Below are 19,831 nucleotides of genomic sequence, written 5' to 3' on the forward strand. Positions count from 1 at the left end.
GTCAATGCTGTTAATTATTTCACTTCTGATCATCTGGGTAGAAACATCTGGCTAATTTATTTATCCTCACAATCCCAAAGCACTTCTCCAAATGTCATAATCACAGATTATATCTGATCCAGATACCAAAATCTCCATTTTAACCGTTGACAACTTCTGCAATGAATTTACATGTTTTCAATAAAAAATTCCTCATCACATAAAAATTAAAAATTTAGGGGCTGCATGAAATTTATTGAATGCAATTTGAAATTACATAGCTGCATTGAGTGTATGACATTTTCATACATAATTCAATAAAATACTAATGTATACATTTATCTAAATCTGCTGCAGAATTCCCAGTCATCAAAACTAGAATGCCTCAGAATCCTGGACCCCAGCCATGGAATGTAGGTCAAGCTTACCACAGAGTACATGGATCTTTGCTTATAGATGCTGAGTTCCTTTCTGAAAAACTGATTATTAGAAGGAAACCCCTGCGCTGACGAATCATAGAACATCCCATGATTTCATGGAATCAAAGTAAAACAGAAATCCTGTGTGTAGAAAAATCAGTATAGCTGGAGAAGAAATCAGCATCTGTACTTCTATGGTGACAGTATTTTAACCATTTTAGGGAGTATGCACAAAAATAATAATCTCTATTGTCCTACAGAGAGTGGATCGTATAAAAATCGATAGTTCTGGATAATATTGCTGGATCTGCACTATATTGCCTCTGACAGGTTTCAGAATGGTAGCCGTGTTAGTTTGTATCAGCAAAAACAACAAGGAGTCTTTGTGGCACCTTAGAGACTAATGGTTTTAGTCCATGAAAGCTTATGTCCAAATAAATGTGTTAGTCTCTAAGATGCCACAAGGAATCTTCATTATTTTGCCTCTGTAATCTTGGGTAAGTCACCTAACCTCTCTCTTTCAGTTTTCCCATTTGTAAACTGGGGATAATAGCTATGTAGCTCACGGGAATGTTGTCAGGCTAACTGAGTCAGAATCTAGATATTAGACACATTATGTAGCATAGGTTTCAAAGTAGCAGCCGTGTTAGCCTGTATTCGCAAAAAGAAAAGGAGTACTTGTGGCACCTTAGAGACTAACAAATTTATTTGAGTATAAGCTTTCGTGAGCTACAACTCACTTCATCGGATGCATTCAGTGGAAAATACAGTGGGGAGATTTATATACACAGAGAACATGAAACAATGGGTGTTACCATACACACTGTAAGGAGAGTGATCACTTAAGGTGAACTATTACCAGCAGGAGAGCGGGGGGGGAGGGGAAACCTTTTGTAGTGATGATCAAGGTGAGTCATTTCCAGCAGTTGACAAGAACGTCTGAGGAACAGTGGGGGGGGGGGGGACGACACAGTTTTACTTTGTGTAATGATCCATCCACTCCCAGTCTCTATTCAAGAGGTATTAGCTCATCTTAAGTGATCACTCTCCTTATAGTGTGTATGATAACACCCATTGTTTCATGTTCTCTGTGTATATAAATCTCCCCACTGTATTTTCCACTCAGTGCATCCGATGAAGTGAGCTGTAGCTCACGAAAGCTTATGCTCAAATATATTTGTTAGTCTCTAAGGTGCCTCAAGTCCTCCTTTTCTTATTATGTAGCATATTTTTTCTTCTTACAGTACCCTTCGTGCACTTTTAACCAAAGCATTCTGCCTTTTTGATGACTCTTGATTTACTGAAACTCAAACTCATGTATTTAAAGCCTGAACTTAATTTTTAATAACCTCTCCCAGTCAATCAGAGAATATTACACAATTACTTGGTGCACAAATCATTACATTTACCACATACAATTATGCAAGTATTTTTTAAAAATAAAATTAAAAATACTATTAAATAACTTTTAAACTGAATTTTTTAGGAAAACCTTATCTTTCCAACATTGAATTGTATAGACACTCTTCTTGCTGCCTGTATGTACGGTACACATATAGACTAAAAGTATCACTGGAACTTCTGTATCACGATATATAATTCTCAGTCTAACATATTACACTCCTTTATTTCAGAACACATACCCATGTGTATTCATTCTTCTCCAATATTCTCTAGAGTCCATATCTAATGTATTGCATAGCTTAAAATACTTGAGTTCTTTGACTGTCATTTCTAACTTACATTTGCTTTTCCTCCCCTGCATTCTCCATCACTGGCAATTTTTAAATCAAGACTGGATGTTTTCTAAAATATATGGTCTAGTTCAAAAAGAATTAATTCAGGGAAGTCCCATGGCCTGTTTTATGCAGGAGTTCAGACTACATGATCACAGTGGTCCTTTCTGTCCTTAGAGTCTATTAATCTATGAGAATCTGTACTGAGCTGGGTGTACAATATTTTCTCCTAAAATCATCATATATGCTATGGTTCCTATAATGGAAATTGGCTAATATCAGACTGCAATGGACACTTTAAATATGGGCATAGGGATTTCCATATTTTATTATTGTAATAATAAGTATATTTGCACAAACTTTTGGGCCATATTTTGCACTTGCTCCACATATGCATATTCCACTGAAGTCAGTGCAAGATCCCTGTAACGACTGAGGCCAATATACCCACTAATTTGTTACATATACTCTGTACCATATTTTCCATGGAGGAGCATCCTGCCTGAGGGTGTATTTCCCAGGAATTGCTTGGGCTAGGTCATTGTTATGGGCATGGCTTTAAACAAGTTAATGCTCCATTTCCAACACCAGCCAAAGTTCTTTCCTCTCCATTCTCTATATGTGCCAATCTACCCTGGGGAATAGGCCTCAGGAATAACTTGGGTTCTCTAACATCAAGTAAAACCTTAATGAATCTAACCATGACTGAGCATACAAAAGGAAATGTGGAAAAGAGCTTTAGCTAGTGTAAATCATTTTGAGTCCATTGGAGTCATTGTCAATTAACATCAGCTGAACATCTGGCCCTACAAGTGGGAAAAAGCAATCAGCACAACCAGTAGATCTACTAGAGCCCTGCAGCAGGACTCATTTCAGAAGATATATGGAAAGTTCAGTATAATTGGTTTTGTATCCTTACTTTGAGATACTGTCAAAGAGATATACAGTAATGTAACTCAAACAGTAGAGTGCACTTTTTTTTTCAATGGCCTTAATAAATATATTTGTGGAAGAAAAATAGGTACAAAGGGAAGACATGGATGACTGATATGAAGAAAAACCTTGTTTGTGCCCCAGACAGTCTATAAATTGTCTAGAGACTGTCCATCCATGGGAAAATCTGAGCCCTGAAAAGCTGCCAGGTTAGTGAGAACCATGATAAGCTGCTGAATCAGTGCTGATTGTGCACGTTCTTATGCCCCCAGTTTTCCCAAGATGTTCAAATATTATTGCTCTTCCTTTCATGTCTTTGCTTCCATTTGTATGTGGTCATCAGTTTGCCAATATAACTACCAAATTCTATTTTAGGAGGAAATACCCAATTTACATAAATGAGTGGAGTCACTTTTATATGTAAAAAGTATAAAAATGTGTGTTAAGATGCCTACATTCTTTGTGTAGATTCTAGCCCTTAAGGCTCCTCTCTGTGAAGTCAATGGCAAAATTCCTATTGGCTTTAAATTCATTGGGGCCCTTAATCTAGTGAAATACAGCTATTATAGTTTTGTAACATTAAAACTGTGGACTTATTTTTTCTCTTATACTCCTGGCTGTTTGCTTCAGCCTTGTATGAACCCTTCTTGCTTTTCTTTTGTGAAAACTTAGATTTGTATTTCAAAATCTCTCTTGGTTTCTTGAGAATATAAGACTTAAAAGGCAAGTATATCATAGAATCATAGAATATCAGGGTTTGAAGGGACCTCAGGAGGTCGTCTAGTCCAACCCCCTGCTCAAAGCAGGACCAATCCCCAACTAAATCATCCCAGTCAGGGCTTTGTCAAGCCTGACCTTAAAAACCTCAAAGAAAGGAGATTCTACCACCTCCCTAGGTAACACATTCCAGTGCTTCACCACCCTCCCAGTGAAAAAGTTTTTCCTAATATCCAACCTATATCCTTCACTGCAACTTGAGACCATTTCTCCTTGTTCTGTCATCTGCTACCACTGAGAATAGTCTAGATCCATCCTCTTCAGAACCCCTTTTCAGGTAGTTGAAAGCAGCTATCAAGTCCCCCCTTGTTCTTCTCTTCTGCAGACTAAACAATCCCAGTTCCCTCAGCCTCTCCTCATAAGTCATGTGTTCCAGTCCCCTAATCATTTTTGTTGCCCTCCGCTGGATGCTTTACAATTTTTCCACATCCTTCTAGTGTGGGGCCCAAAACTGGACACAGTACTCCAGATGAGGCCTCACCAACATCGAATAGAGGGGAATGATCATGGCCCTTGATCTGCTGGCAATGCTCCTACTTATACAGTCCAAAATGCCGTTAGCGATCTTGGCAACAAGGGCACATATCCAGCTTCTCGTCCACTGTAATCCCTAGATCCTTTTCTGCAGAACTGCTGCCTAGCCACTCGGTCCCTAATCTGTAGCGGTGCATAGGACTCTTCCATCCTAAGTGCAGGACTCTGCACTTGTCCTTGTTGAACCTCATCAGATTCCTTTTGGCCCAATCCTCTAATGTACAGGTCCCTCTGTATCCTATCCCTATCCTCCAGCGTATCTACCATTCCTCCGAGTTTAGTGTCATCTGCAAACTTGCTGTGGGTGCAGTCCACGCCATCCTCCAGATTATTAATGTAATTAGTGTAGTAACTAAACAGATTAGACCTGTACACCTAATCCTTTCCAGGCTTGATTTGTGTGTTTGAATATTTTAATATATATTCAGAATAACAGAGCAACTGAAAAAAAAAGAATAACTTATATTTGAATCACGTATCTGTCTTCCAGAACTTTTCACCTCTTTTTATGTACTAACATATACATAACTTTAATTGAATGAAGCACTTTTAAAGGAAATAATTCTGGTTAAAAATATGTTTTGTGAAGGGTTAAAACAGAGTTTTGACTTAAATTGTGATATCAGTTACACTAGTATAAAACTGGGGCAACTTCATTAAATCAGTGGAGATTTACTCCTGTGTAATTTATATTAGAATGTGGCCATTAGGCCCAAATTCTACTCTCAGTCATACTGCAGACCTGTTGACTTCAATGAGGTAGCACTAATGTGACAAAGAGAAGAATTTGTCCTCTCTATTTTGTCTAATGACTTCAGTTCCACAGATGTCGTATATTTTTTATACACATAAATGTAAATATATGAAGATTTCTGTTCTAGGGAATTTACAGTATTGAATATATTATTGACGCAAGTAACCCTGACCTAATCCACAACATGTAATTTGGTGGTGTAATAAGTGAGAAACATTGTCTACACATTATAGATGGGCACCCTGCTCACTTTGGCTACGAAGTAAACCGGAATCTTGACTGCATTGTGATAACTTCCATTGTGCTAAAAATTATTGATTAGCAGACTCCTTTATCATAATTGGCGTATCTCTGTCAAAATAAGGGGACTCTTAAACCCCTAATATGCCAGTGATTTGCATGCAGTTAGATTTCAGAGTGAGTTGATTGTCCCAAATAATGGCACAACCCCATGGCCTACAGTAAATAACCCATGAAATTCAAATTAGAATCCAGGTTCTGATCCCAAGTCCACAGAAGTCAGTGGAAAGATTATCATTCGCATAAATGGGCCCTGGATTCCACCCATGAAGAATTCCATAAATATATTGTAGCTGCCATTCCCATTGGCTTTTGTAGTTCTGTTTCGTTCTTTATTAAATCTTTAGTCATTCTGATTCATTTAATTAAGTACTGTGAAGTTAATGAGACTACTAAATGAAGTATTTATTAATTGAAAAGAGAAAGAAACATGCTTCCTTTTTAAAAATAATGTCTTGTTTTCTTTATATAATTTGATGGTAACATTTCCTAAGTTATGTTTTTGTCATGTCTTTTAAATACATGTTAGAGTTTCATTGGCACATGATATGAAAGGCAGAGAAACAAAGTGGTAAAAACATAAAAAAGGGTTTTGCAAATAATATCAGTGGAGATAGTGTGTTTTAGAACTTTGGTCCTAATAACGGATTCTGGATGAAAAATGATAAAATAGGCACTATTAAAATGTTAAGAGGTACATGCCTTAGGGATAAAAGAAAAACACTTGAGATAATCTTCTAAAGTGTGCTTGGAGACAAATGGCTTTTATTTTGCAGTGAAGTCAAATGTGGTGTCTGCTCCACATGCATTACAAGCGTGTTCTGGGAAATGTGTTTTGAAATATTAATATATTTTTCTTAAAAAAAATGAGTGATTTACCAGCATTACTTTTTTTTCATTTTGAAATTGTTTTGAACAAAGTGTATGTTTCAAATAGTGCAAAGGCATTGTGAGCCATAAAATCAGAGTGAATTAATAAATTGAACACTAATTAGGTCACACTCTTTGTAAACTAGATGGTCTGACTTATAAGGCTGTTAGTGGCTCTACACAGTTCTTATTTGAACATGTTGTGGAACATACCGTAATTACAATTCAGCAGTTTATTGAAATATTATTAAAAAAACACACAACACTTTTAATATCCTATTCATTAATACTGCTTACTTAGAATTTTTCTTAAGCAGCTTCATATGCATCAGTCTTTGCTTTGTGAAATTGTAGATAGAGATTTGCTGGAACGTTCAATATTGTACTTTTGCACCACAGTGGAATAATAGGATATTTTGGTCCATTTCTGTGTTAGTTCAATAAAAAAAATTCAGTGTATTGTCTGAAACTGTATCTATAAAGTACTGGATCATATTCTATCATTCATTTATACAGTATATTGGTTGTATTTCATTGCACTGGTATCATAATGTGTATTGTATAATGTAACATTATTCCTACATTTTTCTGATTGTTTATTTGATATATTTACCATGAGAGAGCCAAAAATTTAAACAGTTTGAGCAATAGATATGTGAATTATATGTGTGTGTGTGTATATATACACACACACATATACATGCACAGATAAGCAAATAATTCATAAGAATACATTTATCTGAAACATTTCACCCCTTTTCTCATTTGTCAATTTCTCTGTTACCATATAATTATTTTCTCAGATTTATTCATTATGCAGAATTATTTGGTGAAAAATCTCTGTAAATAATTCATGGACTTGTAGGTTGTTTGTGAGCTAGCCTCGTTAGTTTCAATTGGCTGCAAAAGCCACATAGTATGCGTTCTGTTTTCTGCTTTCATAAACATAATTCTTATAATCACATTTGTGATATAGATAGGCTTTTGGGGTAAAATTATGGCCCCATTGAAACCAATGGAGTTTTGCCACTGATTGCAATGGGCCAAGATTCCACCCTCAGAGCATTAAAATTCCACCTGTCCTGTTGGGAACATCAGAAATGTCTTTTTAAACAAACAGTGTTATTCAGTGGCATTCACCCTGCCTGAAGGGGAGATATTTCCTTGAAGGATAGTTTTCCTGCTCATTGGAAAAGTGGCTTGGGTCAGATGCCGTCCACATATTGTGCTTAGGACAAATATTTCAGAGAGAAACTATTTTAGAAACAGTTCAGCATTTTAAATACTTATTGATAATATTTTAATACTCCTTTAGCTGTTATGCCAGGTGATCAGTCTACTATAAGTCCAACTGTATAGATGGAGGAAGAGAATAATTAGTATTAATACTTTCTTATACTTTCAAAAGTATATCTGTATGAGTGAGATATGACATCCTCAGCTATTCTGCATACTTACGTAAACCTAGCTGCTCTTTTTATGTTTTTTACAAGACTCTGCATTTTGACTCAGTACTACTGAAGTTCATTATAAATCTTTCTGTTAGATGTCATGTAAATATATACTACAGCGTTTTTTGCTTTTTAGGGAGGGATTATTATAATTGCTTTTGATTCCATTTTAACACAATTGTTCCTTGCAGTGGAATCCTAAACCACTTCTACTTAATATAGCCAAAATCTGATAATCTATAAATTCAAACCAGTTTGCCAGCTCCAAGTGGTTCTGTGGCTTCTGGAAATCACATGGGATCAGAGACGCTTCATTGCTGGCACTCCGGTAGAATGCTAGCATGGTGAGCTACTGCCTTAAGGTAACATTCCAAAAGACAAGTTTTATCCTGGTCTGATGTTAAGGTAATATAGTTTCTGCAGTAGAATAGTGATAGAGTAGTGGCTTAGGTCCAAAACATATGCTTCAGAAGTAAAATCCTTGGGAAGAGAACAAAGGATCCTGGAGGAGCTGGGGTAGAGGGGCATGTATCACAGCTTTCAAAATGTGAGGACAACTGTGATCCTGTGATCTGTCAAGAAAGAAAGCACTGGCCCTTATAACTGGGCTATCTCTTCACAGACATCCCCTCACCTCCAGAAAATACAGCTCCCTTAAATTTGTGCTCCCGCTAGCTGTTCTACTTGCACAGTACCTGAGATGGGAGCAGTCGTGGTTCAAGAGCTAGATGCTAGAAATAACTTCTACGCGGTTGTCCAGGAGGTATCAAAAGGGTTTCAACATAGAGTGTTGGCCTGTGAAAAGGTGCCTTTCCCAAACACCCTCAGACAAAGTGCTTGATTCACAAGGGGACTTAGGCATTGCAATGCTGAGGAAGTGCAGGAGTCTGCCCACTTGCTATATAATACTAGACTGGGGAGAAAGCTTTAACAAGAGGCTCACTCAAAACATTTACCATCCCTGGGAACAATACATGTGACATCTCTCTCCTTCTCCAAATCCTTCATTTCCATCTCCCCTCCAAATGCATCAGTTGTATCACGCACTCATGCCAGTTCATCAATCTTTCCACCCTAATCCTCCTAGCTGAACATGGTTCTCCCTCTGCAACACCTCGTGTGGTTTCTGCTAAGCATCAGTTATTCCTAAAGTGTTCATGTTGGTGACAGATTGGTCACTTTATGGCATATGCTGGCACCACTGCTGACAGGTGGGTTCTCCTGTGGCTTCTAGTCATGGGATGGCTGATTGGGTGTAAGATGGGTCCCCCAAATGGTGGGCTGCCTTGTTTTAAGTCACTTTGTAGAGGTGTAAATGTAGGTGTAGAGCACAAATCACAAAGCGGTGGAGAATCAGGTGTATTGGGCCAGAATCTGCTGCCATTACATCCTCTGAAGTAATTACTCTGGTTTGATTAATTCACTTTTATTTCATGATTTACTTTAAAAATAAATACTCTTGAAATGGAAATACCCACATCACCGTACATAACTGCTACAGAACTCAGTTTACTCCAGCCTGCTACAGAGCTCTCTTATCCTTGCCACAACAATTAGCTTTGTTCATAAGACTATACTAATGAAAGCTGAGAAAATCTTATTTGTATCAAGCAATCAAAACAGCTCAGTAACAGCTGGAGGAAACCCAATGCAATAATAATGCTACAGAGAGAAGCATGTGACAGAATATACTACCCCTCTGGTTCTTAGACAACTGTGGACAGTTGTCCAAACAGGGCCAGACCCAATGACCCAGTTTTCTTACCCCGTTTGTATGGTATGAAACAAGACCTGTAGGGATTAAGGGGGAGATGTTCCAAGGCACAGGTATCAGTTAGGTGCCCAACTCCCAGTGGGAGCTGAGTGTTTAACTTCCATTTGTTCCTTTGAACAAAGAGAACCAATGCAGCTGGGGTTTAGCTAAGCTAAAGGGCAGAGCTGCCAAATGTAAAAGAGAGGAATTTGTAAAGAGTGGTTGGCTGGTGACGGAAGAATAAAAGGATCCTTAAAAACAAAGTTCTCACAAAATTTAAATCCTGGAAATGGAAGAAAGAACTTAGTTAGTTTTGTTTCCTTGTTTGTTTGGTGAACTGTCCTCAGTTGTGGGTGAGAAGAACCCAGATGTGCCTTCAATGAGAAATTGACAAACTTGAGATTTTCTTATGGGCTGCAGCCTGGAGCTTGACTTTCTCTGGAGCCCTGTGTCCCTACACACACACACTTAGAGTGGCATCCTGACCCCACTGAAGTCAATGGCAAAATTTCCATTGACTAAAATGAGACCATGATTTCACTCCCTGGTTTCTATTGCTAAAAAAAAGAAAAGAAAAAAAAGAAAGAAACTCTTAAAAAATAGGTTTCAGAGTAACAGCCGTGTTAGTCTGTATTCGCAAAAAGAAAAGGAGTACTTGTGGCGCCTTAGAGACTAACCAATTTATTTGAGCATAAGCTTTCGTGAGCTACAGCTCACTTCATCGGGTGCATACTGTGGAAAATACAGAAGATCTTTTTATACACACAAACCATGAAAAAATGGGTGTTTACCACTACAAAAGGTTTTCTCTCCCCCCACCCCACTCTCCTGCTGGTAATAGCTTATCTAAAGTGATCACTCTCCTTACAATGTGTATGATAATCAAGTTGGGCCATTTCCAGCACAAATCCAGGTTTTCTCCCCACCCCACCCCACAAACCCACTCTCCTGTTGGTAATAGCTTATCTAAAGTGATCACTTTCCTTACAATGTGTATGATAATCAAGGTGGGCCATTTCCAGCACAAATCCAGGGTTTAACGAGAACGTCTGGGGTGGGGGGTAGGAAAAAAACAAGGGGAATAGGTTACCTTGCATAATGACTTAGATACTCCCAGTCTCTATTCAAGCCTAAGTTTGCGGTTGAACTACAACCTATACTTTAGAAAGAGCTGCAGTTTTGATGTAAAGACTCCAAGTGGGCGGGAACTTACTACAAGCTGTTCCAATAGTTAATTCCTCTCTGTTAAAATGTTCTCCTATTTCCAGTTTGAACCTTGCTGACTTCAGCGTCCAGCCATTGGATCTTGTTATGACTTTATATGCTAGGTTAAAAAGCCCTCCAGTATCAAATATCTTCTCCATGCATAGGTAGGTATAGATATGATCCAGGCACCTCTTAATCTTCTCTTTGATATGTTCCATAGAACGAGCTCCTTAAGTCTCTCATTCTAAGGCATATTTTTCAGACCATGAATTACTTTTGTAACAATTTTTGAACCTCTCTTTTATTGTTTCACATCCTTTTTCAACTGTGAGCACCAGAATTGTATACAGTATCCCAGTAATTGTCTCACTAACACCATATATAGAGGATATACCACCTCTGTACTTGTATTTGATATTTCTTTGCTTATGCATCAGAGGATTGCATTAGTTCTTTATCCACTGCATTGCACTAGGAGGTCATGTTCAGTTGTTTAACAACAAAGAAATCTCAGTCCTTTTCAAAGACAGTGCTTTCTAGGATACAGTCCCCCATTCTGTGACTACAACCTAGTCTGAAATAACTCTACTGAAGTCAATGGAGTTACTCCAAATTTATAGAGGTGTAACTGATTGGGCCTAATTGATTTATCCTTGTGTAAAGTTGTTGTAAGTGAGATCACAGGGTCCAACTGTGCCTTGGAGAGCCTTGTCTGAAGGAGAGCCTTGTATCCCATCCTGCATGGGAACGCAAGCCAGCTGCTTCTGTGGTAGTTTCCTTCTCTTCCTCTAGGCGTCTCATAGGGTGTTCCATGCAATGAGGGATCTATATGGGGCAGGAAGTAGAATAGCCAGGAAAGCAGGAGGTAGAGCTGGGGGTAGGGGAGAAGTACATAATCCCACCACTAGCCCGGTGGAGTTCCCTAGGGAAAGATAATATAGCCCTAGCCATATTGTCTTTCCACCCTTTGCACTGGGGAGTCCCCTGGATGCTGCTAGGAATGGCAGTCCTGTTAGATCCAAAGCCCATTGCAGTCAAAGCCCACTGGATCAGGCCCTTTCAGCCTCACGCTGTGCCTGTGGGGAATTTGCAGGATTTGTGGATGGGCCCCCGAATCTTGTTCTATAGGGGCCAAACACTACTTACCTGAGGAAACAATTAAGGAGACGTTTGTGTCCCTGTTCACCTTCCCCCCTCCCCCCTCCCCCCCCCCCCACCCTCCGTGAGAGGAGGCAACTGGGCACAGACTCAGGCCCCATATATGGATGATTTTATTATTTATCATTATCATATATTTTGTATTGCAACTTGAAACTTAAAATTCATTTCAGAATTGTCAGGGTTCCTTCCCCACTCTGAACTCTAGGGTACTGATGTGGGGACCTGCATGAAAGACCCCATAAGCTTATTCTTACCAGCTTAGATTAAAAACTTCCCCAAGGTACAAACTTTGCCTTGTCCTTGAACAGTATGCTGCCACCACCAAGCGTTTTAAATAAAGAACAGGGAAAGAGACCACTTGGAGAAATCTTCCTCCAAAATATCCCCCCAAGCCCTAGACCCCCTTTCCTGGGGAGACTTGATAAAAATCCTCACCAATTTGCATAGGTGAACACAGACCCTAACCCTTGGATCTTAAGAACAATGAAAAAACAATCAGGTTCTTAAAAGAAGAATTTTATTTAAAGAAAAGGTAAAAGAATCACCTCTGTAAAATCAGGATGCTAAATACTTTACAGGGTAACCAGACTCAAAACATAGAGAATCCTTCTAGGCAAAACCTTAAGTTACAAAAAGACACAAAAACAGGAACACACATTCCCTCCAGCACAGCTTATTTCACAAGCCATTAATCAAAAGAAAATCTAACGCATTTTCTAGCTAGATTACTTACTAACTTTACAGGAGTTCTGAGGCTGCATTCCTGATCTGTTCCCAGCAAAAGCATCACACAGACAGGCCAAACTCTTTGTTCTCCTGGCCCCTCCAGATTTGAAAGAATCTTGCCCCCTCATTGGCCATTTTGGGTCAGGTGCCAGCAGGGTTACCTTAGCTTCTTAACCCTTTACAAGTGAAAGGATTTTTCCTCTGGCCAGGAGGGATTTTATAGCACTGTATACAGAAAGTTGGTTACCCTTCCCTTTATATTAATGGCAAGAATCAAAAACTTTCAAATGGAAATTTTTCAGATAAACAGCGCATGAAGAGACCTGTACTAATGGCAAGCATCCATCAGTTTATTGCTTTAGAGTAATTTGGTATTAAGATTTTTAAAATATCTTTCCCATTATTTTCACAAGTCACTGTTAAAATAGAATAGTTTTAGTGTCAAATTTAGAAAGCCAGATTCTCAGCTGCTGTAAATGGGTATCAATGGAGCTATGCCAGTGGTTCTGAAACTGTGGGTCGGGACCCCAAAGTGGGTCATGATGCCTTTTTAATGGGGTCTCCAGGGCCAACATTAGACTTACTGAAGCTGAAGCCTGAGCTTCATGCCCACCTGGGGCAGGGGGCTCAGGCTGTGGCCCCCTCTCCCCCCAGGGTCATGTAGTGACTTTGTTGTCAGAAGCGGGTAGTGGTTCAATGAAGTTTGAGAACCACTGAGTTATGCTAATTCATACCAGCTTAGGGGCTAGTCCACAGTTTTTAATACAGATCCATAGAAAGAAATGTTGGTAGGAAAAGGGATGGTCCTATAGTACAATTATATCTGCATATAGATATAGAGGAAACATGAATACATCATCCTTTGACAAAATCTTCTACTTAGAAATAACACTTCCTATATATCACATTTTCTATTTCCCTCTCATTTTTATTGCAAGATGTACAGCAAAGTAAGGTTTATTTTATAAGAGCCCCTCCTCTGCTCCTTCTGCTGATTCTCTTACATAACATTATAAATCTTTTCTGTGGTTTTGAATTCCTCTTCAATACTGCCCATTGTGATGTCAGAAACAACATTACACTTCTGAGTGGGGAACAAATTACGCAGGGAGCTGCACAACGGGCAAATCCTGTGCACTGTGCATGGGCAGAAGTGTTAATATCTTAGAAGAAAAAAATGAAATATCTGACATAGCCATAATACCAATAATTGAATTAATTTCTAAGAAAGATAAATGCTTTCTCAGTGTTTCCATGAAGCATGAACAGATTTTAAATTATTTTTAAATCATAAACAAATCATGTAATAAATAATTCCTATTTGTTATCAGTGAAACAGAGAATAAAGTGGTAAAATAATTAGAGATGGCCTGGCTATGGTTGTGAATTATATACACAATGGGCCAGATTCTGCTCATAGCTAAATTGGTGTAACCTGAAATAACCCCATAGAAGATAGTAGCCCAGATTATCAGGTGGTGCATATTGGTATAGCTCCATTGACTTCAGCTGAGCTATGCCAATTTACATCAACTGAGGATCTGGCTAAGTGTGTGAAGTCAATGGACTGTTTCTGGGTTTATACCAGCATAATGGAGAGCAGAATGTGTTCCAACATCTTAAACTAAAAGTAAGATTGTCCACAGCAGGATTTCTGGGGCTTTTGTGCCATGAAATAACATGTGGCATATACAGGCCCAGATAGTGCCCACCCCAAATAGGTACACAAAGGAAAAAGAGGGCACAAGGAATTTATCTTGCCATTGGACCCTACATGTGGAGGCTAAGCCCAAAGAGAGTCCTTGAACTCAAGAGAGTGGCTGAGTAAAGAAGGGGCAATGATCTGGCTCAGACTGGTCTACCAGACAGCAAGGCTAATGGGCTGGTTCCCTGCAAGGCTTGTCTGTTCTCTTTCTTTGTTGTTGAGACCACAGGTCTTTTCAGCTCCTCCTGCCTCTGCAGCCATCCTGTGGTGGTAGAGAAAATTGGATTCAATTGCTGCAGTTAAGCCTACGAGGCAATGCTGTACAACCAGGCAATAGGGAATGTGCAAAGTCACCCCCACCCCAGTAACTAGTAGGAGAGGCTCCTCAGGGTTCAAGTTTCCATTGCAGCCTAGAAGGGCTGCTCTTTGAGACACAGGGTCCCCTCAGGATGAGTGTGAATGTGGGTGAATGTGACAGACTCGGGGAGGGGGATGAATCACTGTGGCTGAGGGAGACTTAACATTTGACTGTAATGGGCCTGACTCTCCTCCTTTACACCAGTTTTACACTGGTGTAGCTCCACTGACTTCAGTACCATTACTTCTGGTTTACACCAGTGCAAATGTGAGGAAAATCTGGCCTGAAAATATATCTAGATATGGCACCAATTGTGTATCTGGTTCTGTGCCATAGACATAATTGTGCCATGAAAGTAAGAAAGTCCAGACAGAAGATACTCCAATCTAAATGACAAATTGAAGCAAGGATGTGAGAGGAGAAAGTGCCAAACATGAGGTGGAATTTATACCCATTCTCTTTATAGATATTGATGAAACAACCTTGATAAGGATGAGAGTTAGTCCTGGCTCATATAGCATGATTTTGTTTTCCAGGGGACTACATCTCATTGCACAAATGGAAAGTTCTTGAGGAGAATAGCTTTGGATCCACCTTGCTGGAGTTTTTGCTGGGTCTTTACCTTTCTCCTCCATTCCCCCTCCTCAATCTACAAAAAATGTAATATTTGTCTAGTCTGCTATAAAGATAGTGTCTGGACCTTCCTGCCCAACTTGCTAGTCTTCACATCCCCTTGCCCAGCTCTCAAGGCTAGTTTGTACAAAATGGATGGAGATGAGGTGAGACCATGGCCCAGAGCTTGCTAGATATGGAGTGGAGTGTATACTGGACCATCATAGCATGGCCTGGAGTCTGCAGTTTCCAGGAGAGGCCATTATGCTTATCTGAAACCCAGTACCCCCTGAAGCTCTGTTTGTGGTGCTGCATGTCTGCACTACCAGTATTACAGAAGTGTGGCTTAATGCCACTATTTAGGCCACTTTGTATTCATGTGAAGGTAAATGTAAAAGCTTAAGTGAAGTAAATAATCTTAATGGCTCAAATTCAGACCTGAGGTAAGTGGGTATATGTCATAAATATAAAGGGAAGGGTAACCACCTTTCTGTATAGAGTGTTATAAAATCCCTCCTGGCCAGAGGAAAAATCCTTTCACCTGTAAAGGGTTAAGAAGCTAAGGTAACCTCGTTGGTACCTGACCCAAAATGACCAATGAGGGGACAAAATACTTTCAAATCTGGAGAGGGGGGGAAAGTTTTTTGTCTGTCTGTCTGTGTGATACCTTTGTCAGGAACAGATCAATGATGAAAGCCCTTCAACTCCTGTAAAGTTAGTAAGTAATCTAGCTAGAAAATGTGTTTTTTCATTATTCTTAAAATCCAAGGGTTTGGGTCTGTGTTCACCTGTACCAATTGGTGAGGATATTATTATCAAGTCTTCCCCAGGAAAGAAGGTGTAGGGCTTGGGGGAATATCTGGGAGGAATAGGACTCCAAGTGGTCCTTTCCCTTTTCTTTGTCTAAAAACACTTCATGGTGGCAACGTTTTACCTAATCCAAGGGCAAAGACTTTGTGCCTTGGGGAAGTTTTAACCTAAGCTGGTAGAAATAAGCTTAGGGGGTCTTTCATGTGGGTCCCCACATCTGTACCCTAGAGTTCAAAGTGGGGAAGGAACCCTGATAGTATATTTCCAATTACTTTAGTGGTGTGGATTTACTTTCATTGTGTCTAAAGGAGTATATCAACATGACACAACTCGAATTCCAGTGGAGATTTGAATGATTCTATATGTTTATATTAAATTGTGTAAATTAGCATTCCTTCTATGTGTAATATTGCCAAGAATAATATTTAACACTTATGCTTTATAGACATGAACTAACTAATCCTCACAACATCTCCGTAAATAAGGCAATTTTTATTTCCATTTTCCTGAAGGGGAAATATGGGCAGAGAGGTTAAGGTCCTTTTATGCAAGATGCTGAGCACTTTTAGTATGGTACTAAATGCTCTCAAATCTCATTGACTTCACTGTAAGTTTAGGGTGCTCAGCACTTCACGGGACACACTTTACATCTTCTATGATTGGACTTGTGTTGTGTTTGGCCTAAGGTCAAAATGAGAAAGGAACAAAATTAGAATTTAGGATTTTCTGATTCCCCAGATTGTGCTTACAATACTAGGCAATGTCTCACTCTAAAAGACAAACACACACACACACACCAAACTAGGATGGGAATCAGGACAATTAGACAAAGAGTTAGTATTACATACATGCCACAAGATAGAAGTGTAATGGTCTCCATGCCAGTATCTGTTACTATATAACAATAACATCAATAAAATGCTAATCTGACATAGAAAACCCTTGACAAATGTCTTACCCATTTAAAGACTCCCCCTACCCACATACACACACATTTTGTTGTTATCAAGCTGTTGATATGAAAAATCTTTAACTTAAGCTCCCAAACTGATATGTTGAAATTACCCTGACAGATTCATTTATTGGTGGTGTGAGAAATAGCTTACTATTGCATATGTCTTTTGGTGACATATATTCCATACTGTTTTGTTTACTGGACAATATTCAACACTTTTAATGCAAATTTTATTTAAAAAAATCAAACTAAGATACGCCAGTTTAATGGGCTACTATTTTGAATGGTTACTCACACAATTAAATGTTTACGGCCAGATTCCTGACTAGCATAAATCAGTAGCTGTATTGCCTTCAATAGACTAGTCTCGTGTATACCAGTTGATGAGCTGGAGCTTAGTATAAAGCAAAGTCCTATATTCAGAGACATGGAGCCTGCTTTCAGGCATATCAGCTTCAGAATTCCATCTGACTTTAATAAAGTCAGAGCTGGCCTGCAAGTTCATTTATTGTAACTACATATATCTCGAGCTAAATAGAGCAGGCCAAAAAGAATCTCAGAATATCAAGTCATCACAATATTGGTATCTTTTATACATTTGTACTACAAAGAAGTAGACTAAAGGTATAATACTATTTTAGTTACTCATTTATTTTTGTTTAATTTGCTTTTTTATTGTATTTAATAGGAAGGAAACAATATTTGCACTAAAAAGAATTACACTGTTAAATAGAATTCTTTATAAAATAAGTCATTTTAACAAACAAAATATCATTAGAATTTGCAACAGAGGATAGGGAAAAATCTGTATTTTATGGAATGATAAGTTTTTCGTTTTCTCATTGTCCTCATATAATTTGTGGATCTTGCTATTTTTTATATATATTTACAACTAGCATCCTCCTATTCATGCTCATTTTTTTCATTTTTTTATTTTCCTAAATGCATGTAATGGATACTATACATCAACTGCAATTTTATGGCAAACTGAAGTTACAGGCACAGAGTTTCTACAAGTCTGAGTTGATGCTGTATGTATGGAGAAGATGATTACAGTAATTTAAAATGAACAGTTTGTCAAGTATGTTCTCTGCTTATATGGGCATAGAACTTTCATTAAAAATAATGAGCTTTACAACTATGAATTCAGACAGGACTAAAGCCCTAAATATTGGATGTTCAAAATAGTTATTCTCAAATAGTGGCAACCCATACACTGTAGTTTTAAGTATATTCATCTCATGTGCTGCAATAAAGAAGGTTATAAAACAATATAACATAATTTATTCGCATACAATATAATTCATATAAGATTTGTAATATTTTGTGGCATATTAATTTATAGAGAATGTTATTATGAAAGTTTAAGCATTCTGAGATAGATCAGGAGCTGAACTATTAAAACACAGTATTGCGCCTGATTTTGTTTAATTCAGTAGAATTGTTCCTGATTTGCACTAGATCAAAATCAGGGCCAGTTGTGTCTCTTAACAGATGCTTAAAAGTTAGCTCCATCAAAAAGACTCTCACTGAAAACAACCACTTATAACGGAACTGGGTCAAATCCTGCATTCCCCACTCATTCCTTATTCTGTAGCAAGGGTTTGTGAAACCCAGGACAAGTCACAGAAAGGGAGAGCTGTAATAATCCCACTTTTCCTTTTTTCTCTTCTCCCACCTTAGGCTTTGTCTCTTTGTTGTCTCTTTGTTATTCCTCAGCTCTTACTTCCTTTCATCAACTTTGTTGCCCCTTCTTTCCCCTGTGCATCTTGCCTTAGCAGTCTTCTCCTATCTCCTCTGGAACCTCCTTACCTTCTCCCATCCTCTTCCCCATCAGAATCAAATTGGACAGCAGAGAAACACTCCCCTAAGCTTCCTCCTTGATGGAAGAGCTCGAGGGAGGTGGAGGTACATCTTCCCAGTCAGTACAGCATGCTGCACCTGTTCATTAGTTCCAACTCTCCCCTACGACTGACCAGCTGGGAGTCAATCCATGCCCCCACCTCCCCAAACAGGTTTTGGGGAAGCTCTCTATTGAGTGCTCTCTATTGAGTGCTCCCCCAATCACTGTCAGGCCTGAGACAAAATGTCCTGTTGTTGTTAGCTGTGGCAGGCCTTAATTGGGGACAAATTCTGTTAACTTCCTCACATTGCAGGATCTGCCTATAAGGCATGATTCTGTAAATACAGTATAAAAGTAATTTGATGTTTTAAAAATCACACTATATATTTGTGGGCATTGTGCCTTTTACTGATTCTGCCAGGCCAAAAATCAGGATTAATTTTAAGACTTGTCTGATGTCAATAAATAATGGGACCTGATCCTGCAGTCCTTGCTCATTCCACCAGCTTCACTGACAATTTTGCCATATTTGATTACAAGATTTGTCCCCTTGACTAGAATGAGAGATTTGGCTGTGTTGGCTGTTCTAAATGTTTCACAGCATATTGTAAAACCAAAAATAGCTAGTTAAATCTCTTTAAAATATTCTGCTTTATAAGCCATTAAGAAAAATTTAAATTGTAAAAACAGGGGAAAATATAGTTAGAATTCCTATCACAGAAGTTTTTAATTATTTACTAACTAAAGACCTATGAGAAGACTTTCTGATTAAATAAGTAGAACTTGCTTCACAAAGAGCTGCAAAAGACTCTTTACAGTTTCTTCACTGAGGAAATGGAATTATTTTGTTTTATATCATGTAAATTGTGTTGAATAGAAGAAACACTGCTTCCCTGGTGCTTATGTTTTCCCCTTCGGATGGTAGCTATGGAGCACTTGCATGTTGTGT

The 19,831-nt window shown here is 38.6% G+C and overlaps 1 protein-coding gene across 24 annotated transcripts in view; it reads left to right on the plus strand.

Annotated features, from left to right (window-relative positions):
- Positions 1–19,831, plus strand: part of NRXN1 (neurexin 1) — a 1,265,182-nt gene that overhangs the window by 86,393 nt on the left and 1,158,958 nt on the right. The window lies entirely within an intron of this gene.

This window comes from Lepidochelys kempii, chromosome 3 (assembly GCF_965140285.1).
Source record: "Lepidochelys kempii isolate rLepKem1 chromosome 3, rLepKem1.hap1, whole genome shotgun sequence".
Taxonomy (NCBI): domain Eukaryota; kingdom Metazoa; phylum Chordata; order Testudines; family Cheloniidae; genus Lepidochelys; species Lepidochelys kempii.